Below are 9,625 nucleotides of genomic sequence, written 5' to 3' on the forward strand. Positions count from 1 at the left end.
TCAGTGGTGTTGCATCCCAAACACGGTTGGTTACACAGGGCACTGAAACATTTTTTGATACTGATATTTTATACTTGATGTTAAAACAGCAACATTACAATTATGATTAATTTATATTTTAAATGTAAACTAAGTGTATTATCAAAAATGGAAAAAAATGGCAATCAGAATGGGAGATATGAATTTATTGATTCAAAAGGGAAAAAACTGACAATCAGAATGGAGTTGTGCATTTATTGAAACAATACAGCTTGTTTTCCTTAAAATCTCATCCTCAACATCCTCAAATCATCCAATAACATCCTCAAATAAAAAATAAAAATCATGTTTAATGCTGAAACAATACAACATGTGTCATCCTTTAAACATGAATAACACAGTTAGAATATTCTCAGTAAAAAAAAATAAAAATAAAAATAAATACACATTAAAACTTTCTTCATATCATTAACTAAACATCTATGTGAAGTGCTGAAAATGCATCTCTGTCTGACAAGATGTCTGTTTATGAAATGCAGAAAAATTTCTTAGGTCCTTGTTCACTATCCATAGCTTTTGGGGCATTTTGTCAATTAATCTGAATACATCGACATTTCAATACAATTTTACTAGAAATCTACAAAAAGTATACTGTACGTGCTCTATAATAATAATAATTCCTTACATTTATCTAGCACTTTTCTTGGCACTCAAAGCACTTTACATAGAATGGGGGAAACTCTTCAACAACCACCAGTGTGCAGCATCCAGCTGGATGATGCAACGGCAGCCATAGTGCGCCAGTACGCTCACCACACAGCAGCTATTGGTGGAGAGGAGAGAGTAGAGCTATATCTATGAACAATAATATACAGTTGAAGTCAGAAGTTTACATACACTTAGGTTGAAGTCATTAAAACTAATTTTTTAACCACTCCACAGATTTAATATTAGCAAACTATAGTTTTGGCATCTACTTTGTGCATGACACGAGTAATTTTTCCAACAATTGTTGACAGACAGATTGTTTTAATTTTAATTGACTATATCACAATTCCAGTGGGTCAAAAGTTTACATACACTAAGTTAACTGTGCCTTTAAGCAGCTTGGAAAATTCCAGAAAATTATGTCAAGCCTTTAGACAGTTAGCCAATTAGCTTCTGATAGGAGGTGTACTGAATTGAAGGTGTACCTGTGGATGAATTTTAAGGCCTACCTTCAAACTCAATGCCTCTTTGCTTGACATCATGGGAAAATCAAAAGAAATCAACCAAGACCTCAGAAAAAAAATTGTGGACCTCCACAAGTCTGGTTCATCCTTGGGGGCAATTTACAAACGCCCGAATGTACCACGTTCATCGGTAAAAACAACAGTACGCAAGTATAAACACCATGGGACCATGCAGCCATCAACCACTCAGGAAGGAGACACATTCTGTCTCCTAGAGGTGAACATAGTTTGGTGCGAAAAGTGCAAATCAATCCCAGAACAACAGCAAATGACCTTGTGAAGATGCTGGAGGAAACAGGTAGACAAGTATCTATGTCCACAGTAAAATGAGTCCTATATCGACATAACATGAAAGGCTGCTCAGCAAAGAAGAAATCACTGCTCCAAAACTGTCATAAAAAAGCCAGAATACAGTTTGCAAGTGCACATGGGGACAAAGATCTTACTTTTTGGGGAAATGTCCTCTGGTCTAATGAAACAAAAGTTTTCAAAACATAACCATTGTTATGTTTATAGGAAAAAGGGTGAGGCTTGCAAGCCAAAGAACACCATCCCAACCGTGAAGCATGGGGGTGGCAGCATCATGCTGTTGGGGTGCTTTGCTGCAGGAGGGACTGGTGCACTTCACAAAATAGATGGCATCATGAGGAATGAAAATTATGTGGATATTTTGAAGCAACATCTCAAGACATCAGCCAGGAAGTTAAAGTTCGGTCGCAAGTGGGTCTTTAAAATGGAAAATGACCCCAAGCATACCTCTATAATTGTGGCAAAATGGCTTAAGGACAACAATGTCAAGGTATTGGAGTGGCCATCTCAAAGCCCTGACCTCAATCCAACAGAAAATTTGTGGGCAGAACTGAAAAAGTGTGTGTGAGCAAGGAAGCGTACAAACCTGACTCAGATACACCAGTTCTATCCGGAGAAATGGGCCAAAATTCCAGCAACTTATTGTGAGAAACTTGTGGAAGGCTACCCAAAATATTTGACCCAAGTTAAACAATTTAAAGACAATGGTACCAAATACTAACAAAGTGTATGTAAACTTCTGACCCACTGGGAATGTGATGAAAGAAATAAAAGCTGAAATAAATAATTATCTCTATTATTATTCTGACATTTCACATTCTTAAAATAAAGTAGTGATCCTTCTGATCTAAGACAGGGAATTTATTTTACGATTAAATGTCATGAATTGTGAAAAACTGAGTTTAAATGTTTTTGGCTAAGGTGTATGTAAACTTCTGACTTCAACTGTATTAAGTATCCTTCTGAATGCATTGCAACGTATCATCATGGATTTGTAGTTACTCCTAATTAAGGTTTAACGGTTTTGCTAAGGGAATAGTTTATCCATTAACAAAAAACTCTCATCATTTACTCACCCTCATGCCATTCCAGATGTGTATGACTTTCTTTCTTCTGCAGAACACAAATGAAGATTTTTAGAAGAATATTTCAGCTCTGTAGGTCCATACAATGCATGTTTTAGGTGACCAAAACTTTGGAGCTCCAAAAAGCACATAAAGTCAGCATAAAAGTAATCCATATGACTCCAGTGGTTTAATCCATGTCTTCAGAAGCAATCTAATCGATTTTAGGTGAGAACAGACCAAAATGTAAATCCCTTTTTACACAAGTTTTTGTATCATACACAGATTATTCAAAGAGGGAAATTGATCATAAACGTAGCTTTTCTAACTTCAGCTGGCGACCAACAGCATCTCTCAAACTGATCTTGGCAGCTCTCTTTTTTCCAGAGGGTTGCAGTGCACAGAGGTGCAACACAAGAAGAAGGGAGGTTATGTCACCATCCCATCCTTCATTGACAAGACACGTAAAAAAAAATATTATTACCGTACATATGTGACAAATGGCATTTGTAGCACTTTCATGAGTAGTATTAAGTACCTTGATCTTCGCTATCATTTTAATGTGTTTCAGCAGATTTTAGTAGCTGCAACAGGAAAGGTGATGGAGTTAGAGTGCCTTAACCAAATTCTCTTTGAAAGAGGTACTCCACTTAGTGCATAATTTTGCTCCTGTTAAAGAGACCATTTGGGGTAAAATTCCTTGATGCATCAGATTAATATTTAACGCTGTTAACTATAGATTATTTCTGTTTGTATTTCAACATTTATGTAGAAATACTTACACAGCCAACTTTGGAAATAGTGCAACAATGTCAAGGGTATGCATCTATCCTTGATTTGAGTGGTATCGTTCTGCAATAACAATAAAGAAACAGATACACAATGAAACTACAAACTACTTAAAACTTGAACAGATTGCTATTTATCATCATTAATTTAGGTAAATCAGTTGTAACATTATAAAAGGAATATGCACCTAATACATTTTACATTTAAACATACTACATAACGTCATGGTTACTTTCGTAACCTCCATTCCCTGATGGAGGGAACGAGACGTTGTGTCGATGTAGTGACACTAGGGGTCACTCTTGGGAGCCCCAAACACCTCTGCTTTTTTGAAAAAAGACCAATGAGAATTGGTGAGTGGAATTTGCATGCCACTCCCCCGGACATACGGGTATAAAAGGAGCTGGTATGCAAACACTCATTCAGGTTTTGTGCTGAGGAGCTGAGACCAGGTCCCGGCCATTTCAGCGGGTAGTTCAGCATTGTGGCAAGAGGGACACAACATCTCATTCCCTCCATCAGGGAACGGAGGTTACAAAAGAAACCATGACATTCCCTAACTGTCACTCACTTGACGTTGTGTCGATATAGTGACACTAGGGGTCCCAATACAAAACGGCAGTTGTGACATGCAACGGGAGTGTAGATCGCCTTGACGGTTGACCGGACCAACACGTGCTAGCCCTGGATCAACGGCCGAAACCTCCGCAGGGCGAACAGTACTGCCAACAGCTCAAGGCAGCTGATGTGCCAACGCAGCTGCGGGCAAGTCCAGGAGCCAGCGGCTGTGTGCCCCCAGCCCGTCTTGGAGGCGTCTGTTCTAACCATGATGCGCCTGGATACCTGCTCTAGGGGAACCCCTGCCCGTAGAAATGCAAGGTCGGTCCAAGGAATGAAGAGGCAGCGACAGATCGGCGTGATGGTCACGTGATGTGTCCCGCAGTGCCATGCTTATCTCAGGACTCGAGTCTGAAGCCAGTGCTGAAATGGTCTCATATGCATCAACCCGAGCAGTGTGGCTGCCACTGAGCATGCCATATGCCCCAGGAGCCTCTGAAAACGTTTCAGTAGAACCGCTGTCCTCCGTCTGAACACCTTCAGAGAGTTCAGCACCAACTGCATGCTCTCATTTGTGAGGCGTGCTGTCATCGAGACTGAGTCCAACTCCAAACTGAGAAAAGAGATGCTCTGAACCGGGGAGAGCTTACTCTTTTCCCAGTTGACCCGAAGCCCCAGTCAGCTGAGGTGCCGGAGCATGAGGTCCCTGTGTGCGCACAGCAACTCTCGAGAGTGAGCTAGGATTAGCCAGTCATAGAGATAGTTGAGGATGCGGACGCCCACTTCCCTTAGCGGGGCAAGGGCTGCCTCTGCGACCTTCACGAAGACGTGAGGGGACAAGGGCAGGCCAAAGGGGAGGATCTTGTACTGGTATGCCTGGTCTTCGAAGGCAAACCGCAGGAAGGGTCTGTGTCGAGGTAAGACCAAGATGTGGAAGTATGCGTCCTTCAGGCCTTCAGGTGTTTTTGCATCAGCATCTTGGACGGGAGTCTGTGCAAAGCCCGGTTCAGTACTCGCAGGTCCAGGACTGGTCGCAACCCACTGCCTTTCATCGGTACGATGAGCTGTAGAACCCTTTCTTCATCTCGGCTGAAGGGACAGGCTCTATCGCACCCTTGCGCAGAAGGGTAGCGATCTCCGCACGCAAGGTAGCGGTGTTCTTGACCTTCACTGAGGTAAAGCGGACGCCGCTGAACCTGGGCGGGTGCCTGGTGAACTGAATTGCATAGCCGAGTCGGACGGTCCAGGTCAGCCATCGCGACTCCAGGCAAGGGGGACCAAGGGAATGATCACGTCGGATGTACCGGCGGGTGGGGCCTTGCTGCGGGGCGGAGGTCAAGGTGCCATGTCGAGGGGACTCGAGCTCCGTGGCCGTGCTGAGTCCAGGGACATCGAAGCACTTACCTGGCTCCTGCCGCCCACCATAAGATTGGCCGAGGAGGGGGAGGAGGAATCTCGTCCCCGTAGTCCACTGGAACCAATCCTGTGTGGGCGTGTTTGTGCCACAGCTGCGTGCACAGGGGTGGGGGGTCCGCCGCTGGAGCACCAAACCTGCCAAACTGGGACAGTGGACAGTGGTCTTGACGAGGGCCGTGCACACCGGACATGTGTCCGACATGTGAGGAAACCACTCTTTTGTCAGGCTTTTGGGTGCCGCAGCCTCCTGGGCATGCGGTGACAAAAGATTCTCCTCCCGGCCCTCCACCGGGGGACAGAGTGGCCTGTCATTTCTGTGTCGGCCTGAGACTGGGCGACCATTCCCGAAGGAGGAAGCCCAGCCGAAGCTTCTGCATCAGACTGGACGAGCCCACTCTCCGATGCTGCGCTCGATAACTCATCGTCTTCCCGAGCTCCGAACGAGAAGTCCAACTTGCCCTGAGACGAGCCGGCAGTCTCGTCCGAGAGCCCGACCAGGGCAAGCGAGCGTGCTGGGGAATGGGAGGTCCGTGGGGGGATACCCCGTTCCGTGTGTGCCGCTCTTTTTGTGAATGAAAATATACTCTTTTAGAGTATACTCTCTTATTTTCACTCTGCCAAAGCACCCAGGGGCGTTCTCTGCACTCCACGGATGCAGAGGGGGAGAAGCCGCTGAAATGCGCCGTAAATCCAGCAGTTTTGAAGTGTGTCTTTGGAGGGAATTGAATTCAGTGCACTGAATACAACCGCTCAGCTCCAAAGAGAAAATCTGAATGAGTGGTTGCATACCAACTCCTTTTATACCCGTATGTCCAGGGGAGTGGCATGCAAATTCTACTCGTCAATTCTCATTGGCTTTTTTTCAAAAAAGCAGAGGTGTTTGGGGCTCCCAAGTGTGACCCCTAGTGTCACTACATCGACACAATGTCGAGTGAGTGACAGATAGGGAAACACAGCTTACCCTTCTTGCTCAGTCATGTGTGCAACTAAAATATTAATCATGTCCTTCCTTTTGGATGTCGACAGATTACCAGTGTCTTAATACTGCTGAATCACTTCTATACCTCCAGGTTTCCACTTCAGGATGTCTTTATTTGTCTATACAACAGAGTTGATAAGAATCTATTCAAATCAAAATGTAAGATAGGGCTTTATGTAACCATGTTAAACAGCATGAATTTTCCTCATAAAATCATAGCTAGGTCTATTCAAAACATTTTACTCTTAATCCTAAAAGAAAAAATTTAACGGTGCACTCAGCATTTATTTTCTGATTAAAAAGTTTTACCCCTAAATAAATGAATAGTATTTTTGAAAAATGTTTAAAATTACATACATTCACAGATGAATAGTACAGTCATACCAGTAGCCAAATAAAAGCTAGCTAATTTTATTTTACATGGCTGCCTTATTCTGGGTTTATTTCAAATGGATGCATCTGGATTATATCTCGCTGTCTCCATTGGATTCATGAAAATTAAAGACTTGCTGGTATACTTTCCATCAGTAAGAACAGGGGGCAGCTGATCAAATGAGGATGCAGAAGTGAAATCTGGAAATATAAAAATACGTCACTCACAACCAAACACCTGCACATTAATTTAAACAACACAAAAAATTTAATATAAAGATAAAACAGGTGTCAATATACTTACCATCGTGTATGTATAGTAAAACACATGTCCTTTTCCACAAAAAGCTCAGGAAATACATTGACGTCCACTTCTCTACATGTTTCATCTATAATTTTAACTGGTGTCAGTTCTGTAAAACAATAGCTTCATTACTACTGTATTATAAAAACAAGAATATATCTAAACTGTAATTACTCTTTATTATGGGTACTTCTATAATGACTTCTACACGAGGCCAAATACAAATTTCATTCAGGTTCTATTAGGGTTAAGAATGATCCTTTATTAACATGTAAAAGAGTAATATGTTGCTCTCATGTAACAGATACAAAGCTATTTGCAAAGTAATTCATGCATTTAATATATATACTCATACTAAGACTTGCCTTTAGTGATGGAATCCATAAAGCATGTCTCTGTATTTTCTAGTCTCTTTGTATTAAGTTCTTCACAGTCCAATTAGTCCAAATTGTGAGAGTTAAACAGACTTGAATGGCAATAAACTACAGAAAAGACAAATACATAAATATGGTGATTACATTTAAAAGAGTTTGTAGGCTTGTTTATTTTTTATTTTTTTATTCAACTCATGCAATAAAATACAATTTAGCTTAGAGATTCAGGGCGCCTACATGCTAGAATTTAATCTGTGTTACAGATCACCGCCAAGGCATTGTTGTCAATGGGGATGGTGCACCAGAAAGACGGAGAGGGAAAAACAAGGGTTTGCGATAGTGACGCTCCATCATGCAACCAAAAAAATAACATAATTTCCAAACCATCCAAAAACAGTTTCCTATCTGTCAAACGCTCCGTCTGAGGTTTCCCCAGATGCCATGTTATTCGGGGCCCAATGGTATACAACACTCCCCAGTTCCCAAAAGCCATATGACATCTGGTTCATCTCAATTACAAATGCAAAACCAAACAACACTGTACTAAAATGATATGCACACTAAATGCTAGATGTAATTGTGTAATGCTCCACATCACAGGCCTTAAGTTGTATTTAATATTTTTTTCCTAAAACTGACAAAAGGCTTTACTCATTCTATTAACAACACAACAGGCTCGTAATTATGCAATGCATTGTGTAACACAATTCATGGCGTAAAGGTTTCAGCTTCATTTACATGTCTTCACTGTATCTCAAAGCTTCATTTTGACAATTAGTCACTCCAGCAACAGTTTGTGAGATCCATTAAACAAAACAAGACGTCACTCTGCAGTTCCTTTGTTCAGATGGCATTCTGAATCATTAATGCCATTTTAATTACAGTCTTTAAGCAACCTTTCTCCATTGACGCATAAATCGATACAAATGTTCCATTTAAAATGTGCCTATATGCATTCTTGTTTAACTTTATTGCATTTCATTTCAATATTAAAGTGCTTAATTCAACTGACCAGATGAAGTACTCACACAACCTATTACCATAATCTAATTCAACTTTTTAATGAAGCCTGATCAATCGCGCTTAATGACAGGAAAAGGAGAATGTAATCGTTTTGCTTTGTTGTTACCTCATGCTACAAATGGAGGGCTGGGATGTGAGGCATCTGGCTGAGATGGAATTAATTATGGACATCTTTTGGCTGCAGATTATTGATGAAGTCGATAGGCTTTTGTTCCCTGCGAAACTAAACGGATCATGTGTTTAGAGCTGCACAATGATCATAACACAGGCACTTTGCAGTCACAAATGACTGAGCACTCAAAGTTACCTTGTTTCAATTTTTCCTTGTTTAGGAATCCTGGGAAAATGGGTTCAGGAGGGAGGCCAATTTTAATTTGATATTTATTTTATATTTAAAAACAGGTACCAGCTTAGCTCCCTTAACCATGCCTCAGGTTGAACAGGTGAGCCCAACGACATTTATCACAAACCATTCCAAACTATGACTATGACTATGATATATAATTATCACGACAATGTGCACACACATATTAAGGTCTATAGCATTTTGAAAACAAGAAACCACATTTTCTAGGATATTTTGAGTTTTAGATCAAATGAAACCCAACAATAGTTGAGTATCAGTTCATTGTTTGGACTTGATCAGGCACGACCAAGTATGAAATCAGAATGAGTGGTATGTTATGACCCCATTTCACAGCATGAGTCTCTGTTTCTATATCTGTCACACCTGGGAAGAGACCTTTGACTAAAATATTCTAGTCTCACAGGAGTGTCTCTGAGGCTTGCATAACATAACTGAAGAGTCATACTGTGATCTGTCATAAGGTTATGAAACAAGCATTCCATTCCCTTGAGACTACAGTTGAATAGTTCTTTAATGTAACCCAAGTTCTCAGCCTGATCTCATGAATTTACATTTACATCGAACATTTTTGCAATAAAAAATGTACATGCTGTATAACAAGTTTGGCTGCAGTTTTCCAGTGAAATCTCCAGCTGGGGGCACCAAAAGCAAGTAAAATGGTGCCGTATTCAGACAAGGTTTTAAGGTGAATTTTAGATCGATGTTTTTAAAACATACCTGCCTAACCTAAAACTTTTGCCTGAACATAACCATTAGTGTTTTAAAATGCAGAAGTGTAATGAAAAAGCACATCAGCCACATAAAATCTTGCCAACTCTATGACTCTGTCTTGTCATGTGTCAGCTTGAGTTCATGATTG

At 41.1% G+C, this 9,625-nt stretch overlaps 1 long non-coding RNA gene across 1 annotated transcript; it reads right to left on the minus strand.

Annotated features, from left to right (window-relative positions):
* Positions 1–288: 288 nt before the first annotated feature.
* LOC127417871 (uncharacterized) lies at positions 289–6,440 on the minus strand. The gene is made up of 4 exons (XR_007893339.1): positions 6,309–6,440; positions 3,367–3,436; positions 2,597–3,253; positions 289–802 (listed from the first exon to the last, which is right to left on the minus strand). It is a non-coding gene; the product is annotated as an uncharacterized LOC127417871 (long non-coding RNA).
* Positions 6,441–9,625: the final 3,185 nt, after the last annotated feature.

This window comes from Myxocyprinus asiaticus, chromosome 27 (genome assembly GCF_019703515.2).
Source record: "Myxocyprinus asiaticus isolate MX2 ecotype Aquarium Trade chromosome 27, UBuf_Myxa_2, whole genome shotgun sequence".
Taxonomy (NCBI): Eukaryota; Metazoa; Chordata; class Actinopteri; order Cypriniformes; family Catostomidae; genus Myxocyprinus; species Myxocyprinus asiaticus.